The 16,107-nt window shown below is 37.8% G+C and overlaps 1 pseudogene; it reads left to right on the top strand.

Annotated features, from left to right (window-relative positions):
• The first annotated feature begins 9,142 nt into the window (after positions 1 to 9,142).
• LOC140528616 (transcriptional enhancer factor TEF-3 pseudogene) lies at positions 9,143 to 10,072 on the top strand (annotated as a pseudogene).
• The last annotated feature ends 6,035 nt before the right edge of the window (positions 10,073 to 16,107 follow it).

Genomic DNA, 16,107 nt, shown 5'->3' with positions numbered 1-16,107 from the left:
AAATTACATGTCAACATGAGAAGGAGTCTATTTCAGAGTCAGAAAGAATTCAGTTCATATCCTACCTCAGACACATAACAACTATGTGAGTTTGTACAAGTCTCTTAAACTTTTTGGTGGCTAGGTGGTATCATAGTGCACAGAGTGCTGGGCCTGGAGTAAGGAAGTCTCTTCTTCCTGAGTTCAAATCTAGCCTCAGACACTTAATAGCTGGGTGACCCTGGAGAGGTCAATTAACCTTGTTTGTCTCAGTTTTCTCATTTGTAAAATGAACTGGAGAAGGAAATACTCCAGAGATACTCCAGTATCTCTTACAAGAAAACCCCAAATGGGATCATAGTTATACAGGACTGGAACAACTGAAAAATAACTTAACATCTCAGTGATGAAGGCAGTCCTCTGTGACTCTAATTCGCAGAGTTTTTAATTTTCTCATCTTACTTGTTAGAGGGGGTTTCCTCAACAGGAATTCCTTATGCCAGAAGAGCCAAATACATGATCCACCAGAGCCAAATTAAAATGAAATTGGTAAATATTTAACAAAATAACAAAATATAATAAGGCATAGATAACACTGCATTTTAAAGTAAGTCAATATGCAGTATACAAGGATTTATGCATGGTTTAGGTGGGTTTCTACTTGAATTTGTCACCACTGCTCTAAATCAATAAAACCACAGATCTGCTCCCCCTCTCCAGACTCCAAGTCCACAGATTCAAACGTATATGTGAACCTAGTAATAGGATATGTGCTGTTTCAGGGAGAATGCTGGCGTTTGAATCAGGAAGGTGTGGGTTCAAGTCCAGTCTCTTACACATCCTAGCTGTGCAAGCTGAAGACCTCACACAACCTCACACAACCTCTCTGTGGCCCAGGAAACCCACCAATCCTATTAACAGCATAGGAGGTGCCCATTTGCAACAGTGGAAATTTCCCTAAAGTAATGAAAGCAAATTGTCAGACCAATTTTTTTTGAAATATGAAATGTGCATATATAGGCATGTGTATAAAGGCAGATGTACCCATATATACATATATATGCATGTATGTGTATATTTACATATGTGTATATATGTATAGGCATGTATTGTACATGTATCTCTTCTGTTACTCTTTCAAGCCTCATCTCAACTTATCTCCAGGCTTCAATACCTGTTTTTGCCCAGGAGTCCTCCTCATGCACTTGAGTCTATGCTAATACAACTTTTTGCTGCCCTTTTTCTTGCCTGTGTCTTTGCATTCACAGTCCTCAAGGTCTGGAATGTCCTCCCTCTTGTCTCCTTGAAGACTTAACTCATGATTCACCTACTGTGTTGTCTTCATTGTCTCCAAATTGTCCAGCCCTCGTCATCTATCTATCCATCTATCTATCTACGTACACATATGTGTATATATGTATATGTATATGTGTGTATATATATGGGCAGCTAGGTGGCACAGTGGATAGAGAGCTGGTCCTAGAGATAGGAGGACCTGAATTCAAATCCAGTCTTAGACATGTACTAGCTGTGTGACTCTGGGCTTAACTTAACACTATTTGTCTTCATTCTCCATCTATAAAATGAGCTGGAGATGGAAATGGCACACTGCTCTAATATCTTTGTCAAGAAAACCCCAGGTCACAGAGATTTAGACATGACTGAAATGACTCAACACCAACAAATATGTATGTATAAACATGTATATGAGTATATGTACATATATATACATACATATAGACACATATATGCTAAATTAACCTCACTGACTTACCATGATACTCATGTTAATAAGCAGCCATGGCAAGAAGAAATTCTTACGATTCCTGGGATGGGGTCAAGAATAGCGCTTATGACATTGTTCAAAGGCACAAAATGATCAACCTTATTGCAGCTAGGGGTCAGAGTCGGGGAAAGATCTGCTGCATTTTATCGATATTTTATTTGAACCAATAGACCATTTATTTCAGATTTTAAATGATCAAGTGTATTATTTTGTTTCAATAAATTTATTCATTAATTTTTTTCAGGCAATAAGATTATTCCTTTATACAAAGAAAAGCATTTCTCTGTTTTTAGACAACTTTCTGAAAACAATTACTTCCTACCTTTTGGGGAAAAACTAAAATTCTTAAAACACATCATCAAAGGAAACATTAAACCCATGTCACTAAGTAGCCTGGCAAGAGAAATACCTTGCCAAATTGGCCAGACCACACATTCTCTGTCTCATTATTTTAAATTAATGACTTCCTAGCACTAAGAAAATGGCAAGAATTCAGTTCAGAATTCTGTTTTTTTGGCTTAACTTTGCAAAACTTGACAGTAAGGGGTGAAAAAAAGTACAGCAGAGTGAAGAGTCCCTTATGATTCCTGGGATCCTACCAAGAGAGATGCTCGTGCCATTGATTCCAGGTCTCAAGATGTCTACCTCTCTGGGGGAAGGAGCTACAATACTTTGGACACTTACTTTGAACCTATGGACCAACTATTTTATTTCTGATCTTAAAGGAACAAATTTACAGATTTATTTTGATAGACTGATAAATTTGTTCAATTTTTTCAGGGAAAAAATTATTCCCTTATTTTTACAAAAAAAAAAAATATTTGTTTTTTTTTTTTTAATACCTCTTTAGAAAAGGTGCTTCTGAACATCATTAGCCCCTTGGGGAAAAAAATAAGGAAAATTCTAAAAAAAAATTAACAAAAGATAAAGTCAAACCTATTTTACTAAGCTAGTTAATCAAGAAAAATCCTTTGTCCCATTGGCCAGACCCCAAAAATCTTTGTTTCTGCATTTTAAATTACTGACCTCTCAGGTACCAGAAAAGGATGGATTGAGTTCAGGTTTTTATCCATAGGAAATCTAACACTAAACAGTGAAAAAAGATTATAGTAGTGTCAAAGAACTCCTTATAACTCCTATAGTCATGCCAAGAATGATCCTGGTGCCATAGGCTGAAAAGTTCAAGAGAACCACATTTCAGGGAGCAAGAACTGCTGATACTTGGAAATACTTTGCTTTAAGCAGTATACTAACTGATTTTTTTCTAAGTCTAAATAAATAAATTTAATTTAATACATTGATAAATGTATCCATTTTTCTAGAGAAAAAAAGTATTTTTTACAAAGAAATGCTTTTCTACTTTTAGGCAATTTTTTTGATTACTATACTTTCTAGTATACCCAGACCCTTAGAAAAAATAATTAGAAAAGCTCTTCAAATACCCTCACCAAAGGTAACATCAGACCAATATTATTAAATGTCTGGGACACAAAAAATTCCCTGCTACATTGGGAACTCCCATGTTCTATGTAAATTTTCTATTTTAAATCAGTAACCTCCTTGACACCAGGAAATGGACAAGTGCTGTGCAAAGGGCTGTATTATTTGACTTGACTTTGCAGAACCTCACACTAAAAGGTACAAAAATACTATAGACCCCTGAAAAACCCCTTATGATTCTTGGAAAAATGACAGGAGCAACCTTTGTGTGAGGGAGGGTTGAAGATATCCAGTTCTGAAGGGAAAGACCGGGGTTGCTGAACTTTGGACAATCTTTTTTCAAAGAACAAAGGGGTGTGTGTGTGTGTGTGTGTGTGTGTGCGTGTGTGTGTGTGTGTGTGTGTACACATATTTATACATTAATATGTATACAAATATACATGTATAAACATCCATTTTTCAGAGAATAAAAATATCCCCTTATTTATATAAGGAAAAGTGTGTCTATTTTTAGACAACTTTTTGAAAACCATGCTTCTCAGCACCCCTGGCTCTTTAGAGAAAAAAATAAAAACACATCATCAAATAAAACATTAAACCCATATCACTAAGTAGCCTGGACAAGAGAAATACTTGCCAGTTTCTCCAAGTCACAAATTCTCTGCCTCTTCATTTTAAATGAATGATCTTAGTGGAACTAAGAAAATAGGAATAATTCAGTTCAGGAGTCTGTTTTTTTGGCTTAACTTTGCAAAACTTCACACTAAGGGGTAAAAAGAAAGTATAGGGGCAAAGGTCCCCTTATGACTCCTGGGATTCTGCCAAGAGTGATCATTGTGCCAGTGGTTCCAGGTTTCAAAGCTATTTCCTAATTTTTTACAAAGAAATGCATTACTCTATTTTTTGGACAAGATAAATATATGTGGATAATATATACATATATATATTATATATATATGTTTGAGTGTGTGTATATATACATAAATATATGTGTGTATTATATATGCACATACTTATATACTTACACAATGTCGCAGCTAATAAGTGTGAGAGGAGAGAACTAAACTCGAGTCTTCCTGATTCCAGGTCAAACACTATCACTGCGCTATATTGCTTTCTATACGTATGGCTTCCATGACTCTGGAAAAGTTATTTGAATTCCCCAAGCCTCTGCTCATTCATCTGTGCAAGGAAGTGATGACAGAAAGGAAGTCGGAAATAGCATTCTCAGTTTTCTCATCTGGCAAATGAGGGGCTGAAAATAATAATGATGATAAGAAGAAGGTGGCAAAAGAGGATGAGGAGGAAGGAAAGAACAAGATTCAGAAGACGCACTCATTTAACTCTTCAAAGTTTTCCAAGTGTTTAACAAATATCATCTCTTAATTCTCACAACAACCCTGGGATGTAGGTACCATTATTATCACCATTTTAAAGATGAGGAAATTGAGACTGAGAAAGAGTCAATGACTTGCCCAGGATCACACAGCTGGTTAGTGATTGAAGAAGGTTTTGATCTTGGGTATTCCCAGCTTCAAGTCCAGAATTCTTTCTGCTGTGGTCCCTTCCAACTCTAAATCCATGCTCCAATGATCCAATGATTCAGTTTCCTAAAGACTACAGAGTGGGTAGCCCATGAGAAGAGACAGGTAGTAGCCAGTATACATTCAGTTGGTTAGATAATCATAGAGTTTATGAATTGTATTTTAATAATAGTACATATTGCTCGGAGTCCTTGTAAGGACAAAATAATCTTTGTAATATGCCTAATCCCACTTACAGTTACATCCTTGAATAATAACACCACAAGAGTTTTCAGCAACTGGAGACAAAGCAGCAAAGAAAGACAAAGAAACAGACAAAGTCCCACTCTACTGAAAGAAAGAAACCCACGAAGTCAGCTATGGAATTAAGCACCATGCCAATGCCCAGCCAGTCATGGCAGGTAGAGAAAACTTAGCTTTTCCTGAGCTATTTGTGCATCAAGATTGATGTAACTCAAGGCCAACTGCATTTCTGCCTTTACGGCTATTATAAAGAGCCCCTGTGTTTCTGCTGACAGGTGCCCATTTATTAGACCTTCTATGACCTTTGGTGTTTTCTAATTAAATTTCCTTGTAGCGTTTTCTGGCTTAAAGTGATAGTCAGCTTGAATAAAGCCAAACATTTACCAAAAATAATTGCTTTCATCACCCAGGCAGCTGCTTTCTCCTTGATAACTGACTAGCTCACTTTCTCTTTTCATAAAAGAGAGAATTTATTTTGATATTGTACTGTACAGGGTGCCTATAGGTTTGTAACAGCCAACGGAATCAGATGTTTTCTACGATCTAGGGGAAAAATATATATATTCTTCTTTTTTTGTGACCCTGAAGAAAACCCCACGTAATGTAAATAGCAGAAATAAATGATTTCACTCATGAAGGTTGAGTCCACTGAGTCATCCAGGAAGGACATAAAGAAACCTTGCAAAAATTATCAGTTCCACACCATCCCATTTCAGGAGGCCAGAGTGATGGCTGGAGATCAAGATTGATTTTCTGCTCTGATATACGCTGGAGCTATTACTTTGCAGAGGCCACTGGAAATCAAACCAATGCTAAACACTTTGTCTCTGTTATGTCTTTGTCGCTGTTACATATCCCACACATCCAATCAGCTTGTTCCTACCTTCATAGCAACTCCAGTATCTGCCCTCTTCTCTCCATCCACGCAGTTACCAGCCTAATACAGGCTCTCATTATGCCTTGCATAGGGCATAGACAGTGGCAACAGCCTCCTAATTTGTCTCTCTGACTTAAGTCTTTCCATTGTCATCCATCCTTCACAAAGCTGCCAAAGTGATTTTCCAAAAGCACAGGCATGACCATGTTATAAATTGTAGTCACTCCTTATTACTTCTAGGATCAAATATAATTTCCCTTGATCAGCACTTAAATCCCTTCACAACCAAGCCCCAACATACCTTTTCAGTCTTATTACGCATTACACCACTTTCTAAGCTCCTTTTGTTCATCTGTTTTCATTCATGCCTGACTCTTCGTGATCCCATTTGATGTTTTCTTGGCAAAAATACTGGAGTAGTTTGCCTTTCCTATTCTAGCTCATTTTACAGATGAGGAACTGAGGCAAACAGGGCTGAGTGACTTGCCCAAGATTACATAGCTAGTGTCTGAGGTTAAATTTGAATTCATGAAGATGAATCTTCCTGATTCAAAGCCCAATGTTCTATCTGATCTACAATCTGCCCAAAGAGGCCTTCTTGTTATTTCTTCTACAAGATATGCCATCTGTCATCTCTAGGCCTCCTTTATATTCACTGAAATGTACTCCCTGCCCCTCAAAACCTCTACTCACCTCCAAGACTTAGTTCAAGTGTAATGGTCTGCTTGAAGTTGTTCCTATATCCCACAGCCCCAGGACCCTCCTTGTTATAATCAACTTAGATTTATTTTGCATGTGTTTTATAGCAGCAGGGCTTAGCTGGAGGTAGAAAGTTGGCCAAGAAGACCATGCTTTAAGACCTGTTTTTGTTACAATATGGCTATGTGACCCTAGACAAATCACTAACCTCTGGGTTCCGTGTGCAAGTAAGAATGTCAATTGCAGAAAATGTAGCAAACAGCATTAAGAGGGTGAATTTCTTCCCTTGGATTTCCCTAATGCCAATTAAATGCCCTCATCCCTACCTTTAGATTTTTCATTTATCTTTATATGTATATTTTGTTTGATTTCATTCTTTGTATCCCCACCTCTTGCACAGTGTCTGTCACATAGTAGGTATTTAATGACTATTTGACGATTGTTTTTTTATTATCATTTTCTCAGATGGTGGAAGGTGGAGGGAGAATCAGATGAAAAGACAGGTAGAAAATCTTCAAGAGAAAGGAGCGAAGTCTTAAAATTTGCATTGATAACATTGGGAGTCACTATGTGGCTGCTTCAGTCCCCCAAGCTCTCAGAACATAGTCTGCCATCACATGTTTTCACTGTAAACTTCCTTGCCATGGGACCTCAGCAAATGTCCTCAAACGTCCTTCTATCATCATAATTCTATAGTCATAAATAGGTGAATATTCTGCTCTACTCTACCCCAGAATGGCTACATCAAGAATACTGTATTCAATTCTGGAAACCACATTTTAGGAATGACTTTGATGGATAAGCTGGAGAGCTGTCAAAGGAGGGCTAAAAAGGACTGTTAAAGTCTTCATGTCGTATGAGAATTGGATGAAAGACTGGGGGACAGTTAACCTAGAGAACAGAAGACTTCAGGGGAATATATTAGCTATGGTCCAGGATTTAGAAGAGCCATCATGTAAGGATTAGATCTGATCATCTTGGACTTAAAGGGCAAAAGAAAGAGAAAAATAGTAAATTAAGGTTTGATATAAGGGGAGGAAAATCTATAGCTATTCTGTAAGAACATGAATCATTCCCCAATTGATAAATGGCCAAAGATTACGAACAGTTTTTAGATAAAGAAATCAAAACAATGTACAGTCATGTGAAAAATGCTCTAAATGATTATTGATTAGGAAAATGTAATTAAGACAACCTTGAGATATCACTTCATACCTATTAGATTGGCTAAAATGATTGAAGAGGAAGAGACAAATGTTGGAGATGTGGAAAAATTGGGACACTAATTCATTGTTGTCTGATTTCACAATGATTTTAATTGTGATCAAATCAACTATTGTTGTGACCTGATCCAAACATTTTGGAGAGCAATATGGAATTATGCTCAAAGACTTATGAAATTACCTCTACCTTTGCCTCAGGAATACCACTACTAGATCTATTCCCAAAAAATGATTAGGGAAAAAGGAGAAGAACCTATATGTTCTAAATTTTTTATAGCAACTCTCTTTGTGGTGGCAAAGAAACTGCCAGAATGCCTGTCAACTAGTGAATGACTAAATGAATTGTGGTATATGATAATGATACAATACTACTATAGTATAAAAAATGATGAGCTATGGGCAGAGCCAGGATGTCAGAGCAGAAGGACGATCTGTAGGAGCTCTCCCACCACAGCCCATAAACTACCTGTAAAAAATAACTCTAAACAAATTGTAGAGCAGTAGAAGCCACAAAACGACAGAGATAAAGAGATTTCCAGTCCAAGGCAGCCTGGAAGACCAACAGGAAAGGTCTATCACACAGGATGAAAGTGGAACTCAGCTTTGGCCACACCCCAACAAGGACAGGACTAGAACAAGTGGAATCCTGGACAGCAGCTGTGGTTCCCAGATCCTTCAACCCACAAATACAAAGACAGCTTCAAAGGTCAGAGAGAAAGCTTTTTCACCTGGGTGAGAAGGGATCAGGGTCCTCCCCTAGCCCCAGTCCCAGGCAGCTGTGGCAGAAGCAACAATATCCATTTTTGGAGCCCTTGGCCTAAAGACCCTGGGGGAATTGAGCCACTGATCTGGATCTCAGCCCTGAGTGGCTACCCTGGGGTGAGGAGGAGCCCTGGAATGGTGTAGCTGGTGGAGGCTTTGAAGAGGATCCTGGGCAGAAAAGTTTGGGGTAGCTCCCAGACCAGAGCGCAGGCCAGGAGGGGAGTAAAATCCTCTCCCTTGACTGTGCCATCTTGAAGAAACTGAGAATCTCTTAAATTGCATTCAAGGACACCATGAATTCCCTTCTCTCTCTAAAGCCACATGATCTTCTTTAGGAATATGTGCTTAGATGCAAAGTCAGGACTAAGGATACACCAAGTAGGCAGCCTCCTAGGACACAATACATAGTAGAAGACTTAGGAGGAGGTGGCACAAATTTCCATAAAAGCAAAAATCTTAATGCTAAACCATTTAATTCTCCATGGCATGTGGATGGTTAGTTTCTGATCAGTGAAGACACAAGGATTAAACAGGAAGATTCAAATTATATGAGGATGACAATGCTCAGATGCTGGTCCACTGTAAAGCCCAGGAGATCTAAGCCAGGTTAAAGGATCAGGCAGCTAAGGACAAATATGGCTACCACATCATCCACTCAGATCATCTCTGCTATAGCCTTCCACAATAAAATGGCCCTTACCCAAGGATCAACCTACCCAGCAGTCAGTTTTGGAAAGGAACTTTGCCAGGTCACACCAGAACTTCCTATGACATGAAACCTTTCTATCAACAAACCTATGCTGTTCAGCCTCCACTCCCTCTGCCAGAGTTTGAATGTCCTGTTGGGTCCACCATGTTGCCATCAACCTCTTCATAGCAAGGCTGAAGGGAACAGCTCCAAGCTCTGAATGCTGGAGTTCTTTGCCTTCTTGGAGCAGCAACAAGACCCAAACACATATAAGAAGCTCATGTTTGTATACATTGACCAGTGAAGTCCCAGATACAGTGACCCCTACCATAAAGTGATGGACATCCACCAGATCTATGACAAATTCCCTGATAAGAAGGGAGGACTCAAGTAACTCTCTGAATGGAAACTAAAAAAGTTCTGGGCAGAGATCAACACCAACATCGAGGATGAGAGCAGTTCTTTTTATGGTATCTCCAGTCAGTATGAGAGTTCTGAGAATATGGTCATCACCTGCTCCATCAAAGTCTGCTCCTTTGCAAACAGGTTGTGGAGAAAGTAGAAACAGAGTATGCCCACTATGAGAATGGTCACTACTCCTACTGAATTCACCAGTCTCCTCTTTGCATATGTATGATCAACTTCACCCACAAGCTAAAGAACCTATCAGAGAAATGCATAATAAAGAGTGTATTGGAAAATTTCACTATTCTGCAGGGGGTGACCAACAGAGATACCCAGAAAACATTATTAGGTGTTGTATATGTGTTTGAAGTGTCTGCAAGTGAGCATGGAGCTCAACATCGCTTCTACCAGCTAGGGAACGAATAAGAGACTTGGGGTTGGAGGATGAGAAGAGCCAGGGAAAGTATAGGGAAAGTAGGGAGATCTGGACTAAGTCTGATGTTCAGAATCAAGAAGAGACCATTCTCCCCCCTTCCCAAGAGCAAGCATCATCTCCTAACTTCAAATAAACTCAAGACATTATATATTTTCACCAAAAAAGAAAGGAAGGAAGAAGCAATGAACTACACAGTCCTAAGAATAGAGCAGGTAGCTGATGATTGTTGTTTATTTGATCAGATATCAAGCTAAAATACTAGTATTCAGGGATAGGCACCAAAATCAAGGCTAGTAGGGAGATATTCCGACTGGACATACAACCTGTGTGATGTTGCTCCCTTCATTTGTCCTTTCTAATTTCCTCATCTTTTAAATGAGAATTTTGATCTAGAGGACCTCAGAAACCACTTCTACTTCTCAGTTTTTGAACATATCCTATGAATTGAATTAAGCACTAAGTTAATGTCTGCTAGTCACAAGACACTGTGCCAGGAAGACCTGTATTCAATAGCCACTTCACATGCTTACTAGCTGTGTAACCTTGGACAAGTCACAGAATTTGACTTGATGATTTCTAATGTCCTTTCTTCCTCAAATTTATGGTCGTATGATCTCATAAGTACTATAGGAAGTACAAGGATGACCAAAACACAGTGCCTGTCTCTGTGCAACTCAGAGTCTATTTGGGAGAGATAAAACACTGAAGTAAAAGATAGCACTAATCAGGTGAAAAGCCAGCAGTTTATACCCAAAGATCATGGACCATGTACCCTTGTATGCCAACTCTAACTTCCTGGAATGTGGGCCATTTCCACCCCTCACTAAGCTGATTATTTCCCTGTGGACTTAATAATGGTCATTACACTTTAATATTTATAAAATGCACTACCTATATATTCTTATTTCATCCTCATAATAACCCTGTGAAATAAGTACTGTTATAATATTCATTTTACAGTTGAAAAAATAGAGGCAGACAGAAGTTAAGTAACCTGTCCAAGATCCCACAGCTAATAAATGTCTGAGACTGGCTTTCAAGTCTGATGTCCTTGATTTTAAGTCCAATACTCTATCCACTGTATCACATATCTGCCTTTCTTCCCTCATCTTTACTATCAGGAAGACCTAAATGATTTATGGCCCTAGTCCCTCCAGGTGATCTCTGTCCCATTAATGACAACAAAATGATATGGACAATGAAATATAAATGCGTGAATGATCATTTGAAGCTATTATATTACTGCTCTTAATCACTAAAACACTATAAAACAGAGCCTTTGCCTTCACAAATCTTACAATTTATTCAACAGAAAAAATAAAATTAAACCTAAGTTCCTTAAAATCTTCCCTGACTAATCTCATCTTTCTCTCATTGCTCTTCTCATCTAAGTCTTCTTAATGTTCATCTTGAGGAACCTTGTAACCTGTAGAAGGATCAGAGTTATAAGAGACTTTGGAGATTATCTACTGTAACAGTCTCAGTTTGTGAATAGGGAAGTAGTTCCAGGCTGGTGAGAGCCACTTGCTCCAGGTCATACTGTTAGCCCTTGGCAATATCACTACTCAAGCCCAACTTTTTTTTCCCTATTAAACCAACTTTCCTATTTTCATCTTTTTTTTTTTCTTTTACTGGCAAATCTCCATAACAAACACTGGAGAATTTTAAGTGTTCTTCTTCAGTTTTCCTTTTCTATGTTAGCATAATTATTGGTTTCTCTCCTCCCCTTTTTCAATGCTATTGAGCTAATGTGTTCATTTCTATGTAGATGCTGTCAATTAGATTTGGCCAGAACAACCTCGTGCATCAGCCTTCAATGCAACTAGATAGAGTTCTGTTCTAGCACTGGTTCCTCTCTTATAAAAGCAACTACCCAAACCTGGAAATTCTAGATGTCCTGAACCATTACAGCTATTTTGGGAACATGGAACTTTTCACAGAAGATGCAGAGTTGTTAGTGATACTGTGAGTAAGAGAAGTTTTTTTTATTAGAAATATCTTTTAATTGAAACTAGGGAATCCAGAAAGTCTGCCTTTAAACAACCACAAGCATGAGGAAATGAGGAAAGGAATAAAAGTTCAGGGCAAAGGATACAGTGGGATTATAGTCATAGGATAGGCAAGAGATACAGGAAGATCTCTGAAAAGGATGGGATACATTCCATAGCTCAGTGAGCTGTGGGGCATTGTTGAGCCTCAGGAGAAATCAAAGGATCAATGGTCTTGTGAAAGATTCTCTCCAGGCATTTCCAGGGTTCTTATGGGTGGGAAGAGCTATTTTGAGGAATGCTTGAGTCCTATCCCACATAGCAGGGTGGCTCAAGGATGCCACCAGATACCTTGGGAAGGGCTGGGTTTCTGGCAGTCATCTCTGACTTGTTTTCCACCTCTAATGTTACATGCAGAGATAAATCAAGAATTTCCATGGAGCATGGAAGTTTTCAACAAGGAAGATATTTTAGAAGTGGAAAATTCTTGAAAAAAGTCTGAGGTAGTGAGAGGGAAAGGTATGTTATAGAAACATCCTGTAACACAAAAAGCTAGGAGCCTACACTAGAGCATTACAAATTGCTATTTTTGCTCTTCCAAACTGGAATCACTAAATCTTAGAAACCTACTATGTTATAGTTGAAAGGGACCTCATAGATCATCCCACCTAATTCCTTAATTTTACATGTGAAGAAATTGAGACTTAGGGAGGGGAAATGATTTCCAAAAGTGGCTTACCAAATTATTCATCGAATGAGATATGAAAATTTCAAACCCCTTGTCAATGATATTCTTTCTCCATCTATATACCCTATGGACTCCTTTATATTACATTTAGTTAGCAGCAAGTTTAGAGATTTTCCATTAGGATCTAATTATTTACAATCCTCCTGAAAGAGAGGAGACCTGTCTGTAAATGAAGTACATAATATTAACAGTAATAATGATAGCAATGATAACATTAAAAGCTGAATGAGAATTATTTTACCATGCAAAGTACAATTCAATGGAATGACAAAATCTTTGAGTTGGAGAGGTCATCTGGTTCAAAATTACCCAGAGGAAAAGAATCCTTTGCTGAAAGTGTTTGCCACAGCCATGATACTAAATAACTGTCACTTCACTGACAGTCCTTTGAGTCATTTACAATTTGGATTTTTTGTGAAATTGTATTGTTCTGTGATTTGTAGTTTGAGTGTTGCTGGTTGTCCATTCTCAAAGAAAACCAATGACATCAGGAGGGTGATGTCTTGACTTACAAGTGAACTGGATTTGAGTGAGGCAGAGCTGAACAAAGTCATCTGAATGGTGTTATAGTTATATGGTTGGAGAAGGAAGAAGATAATAAAAAAGAAGAGGATATTAGGAAAAGAGAAAAAAGGGAGGGAATAAGGAGGAAGAGGGGGATAATGAAAAAGGCTGTGTGACAAAGCCTGTATAGGGTGCTGAACTGGAAGTCAAGACCTGGATTTGAATTCTCCCTCAGACTTTTAATAGCTCTTTGAGCTTGTATAAGTCACTCAAATTTTTTAAGCCTTAGTTTCCCCCTCTATAAAATGAAAGAGTTGGACTAGATTATATATAAATCTCATGTGCCTCAAAATTCACAGACCTTTGAAAATTATTTTCACAGTTAAAATGCTTGAGAGAACTAAAAACACTGTAAGTTTCCCTAAATCCTCTCCTATCCAGTCCTAATTAGGTTAATCTTAACTTACTACAGCATAGTCTCTATTAGGAAGTACTAGTCATATAGACCCCCTGAACTAAAGTTCCTCACTTACTTCTACTCCATGGCCCATAAAACTTAGTTAATAATTTTGACCCTTCAAAAAAGTTTTTCAGTCCAACCCATTAAGCATTAATTGAATGTCTACTGTGTGACAAAGAGAGTTAAACTAGAGGAACAGACCAGTGAAATAGAGAAAAAGGCACTGGTATTGGAGTCAAGAAAATCTTCGTTCAAATCCTATCTTAAATATATACTAGTTGTTTCAGCTTAAATGAAGTATCCAACTTTTGTCTCTCATATTCCTCATTTGTAAAATAAAGGAATCGGACATGATGACCTCTAAGATTCCCTTTTATCTCTAATTTTTTGATCCCATGAAAATGACAAAAATTTCAAAAAAAACTGTCCTTTAACAGACTTCTTCCCTCTGAAATCTTTTTACTATCAATATTCTACCACTTCTATTATATAGATGTGAGTCATAGGAACAGTACTTTTCTGAAGAATTAAATATGAGTAATAGTTACAAGGCAGTAGAATGACAAATGGTGGGCAAATTACTGAACAATTGGATTCATCTCACATGCTAACAAGGTTATGCTTAAGATTCTGCAAGTGTGACTTCAGAAATAAGTAAACTGAGAAGTACCAGAAGAGTGGACTGGTTTTTGAAGAAGCAGAGGAACTAGAGACCAAATTGCCAATATTTGCTGGATTATGGAGAAAGTAAGAGAATTCCAGAAAAACATCTACTTCTGCTTCATTGACTACAGTAAAACCTCTGATTACATGGGACACAACAAAATGTGGGAATTCCTCAAAGAGATGGGACTGCCAAATATCTTACTTGTCTCCTAAGGAACCTGTATGCAGGGTAAGAAGCAATAATTGGGTTGAAACATGGAATAATCAATTGACTTAATACTGGGAAAGGAGAATGATAAGGCTGTATATTCTTATCTTATTCATTTAACTTATATGCAGAGTACATTATGCAAAATATCAATCTGTGCAAATCAAAAGCCAGAATTAAGGTTATCAGGAGAAATATCAACAATCTCAGATATGTAGATGTTACCTCTGTGATGGTGATGAAAGTGATGATGAATTAAGATGTCTCTTGACAAGGGTAAAAGATGGGAGTGTAAAAGCTGTTTTGAAGTTTTACATAAAAAACACACTAAGACCTGTGGCAAATCTGAATGGCATGCTTCATATTTCATTGAGAAAAGTGAGACAATAAAATGAAGCTAATTGGAATAGGGGAGAGACCTAGAGCAAGGTGAAACACAGATATAGGAAAACATTTCCATTCCATCTACCCTCAGTCCCTGCCCTGATATTCTACAATCAGAGGGCAAAATAAATATTGAAAGAATCCACCAATCAACTCCTGAAAGAGATCCAAAAAGAGAAACTCCTAGGAACACTGCAGTCAAATTCTAGAGTTACCAGGCCAAGGAGAAAATATGGCAAGCAACTAGAAAGAAACAACTTGAGTATTGTGGAAATACAATCATGATAACACAAGATCTAGCAACTTCTACATTAAGAGATAGAAGGGCTTGGAATATGATATTCCAGAAGTCAAAATAATAGGACTAAAACCAAGAATCACCTACCCAGAAAAACTGAGTATAATACTTCAGGGGAAAAAATGGTCTTTCAATGAAATAGAGGACTTTCAAGCATTCTTGATGAAAAGACCAGAGCTGAAAAGAAAATTTGACTTTCAAACACGAGTCAAAAGAAGCATGAAAAGGTAAACAGGAAAGAAAGATCATAAGGGACTTACTAAAGTTGACCTGTTTACATTCCTACATGAAAAGACAATATCTTTAACTCTCAAAACTTTTTTCAGTATCTGGGTAGTTGGTGGAATTATGCGCACATGCACACATACACACATACACACACACACATTTACACAGAGAGAGAAAGAGAGAGACAGAGAGAGAGAGAGAGAGAGAGAGAGAGAGAGAGAGAGAGAGAGAGCACAGGGTGAGTTGAATAGGAAGGGATCATATCTAAAAAAATAAAATTAAGGAGTGAGAAAGGAATATATTGGGAGAAGAAAGGGAGAAATGGAATGGGGCAAATTATCTCTCCTAAAAGAGGCAAGAAAAAGACTTTTCAATACAGGGAAAAAGCAGGGAGGTAAGAGGGAAAACTTGAAGCTTACTCTTACCACATTTGACTCAAGGAAGGAATAAAATGTACACTCATTTTGGTATGAAAGTCTATCTTACAATGCAGGAAAGTGGGGTAAAATGGGATAAGCAGAGTGGGGGCATGATGGAAGGG

This window comes from Notamacropus eugenii, chromosome 1 (genome assembly GCF_028372415.1).
Source record: "Notamacropus eugenii isolate mMacEug1 chromosome 1, mMacEug1.pri_v2, whole genome shotgun sequence".
Lineage (NCBI taxonomy): Eukaryota > Metazoa > Chordata > Mammalia > Diprotodontia > Macropodidae > Notamacropus > Notamacropus eugenii.
This window is presented reverse-complemented; position numbering and strand designations above follow the sequence as displayed.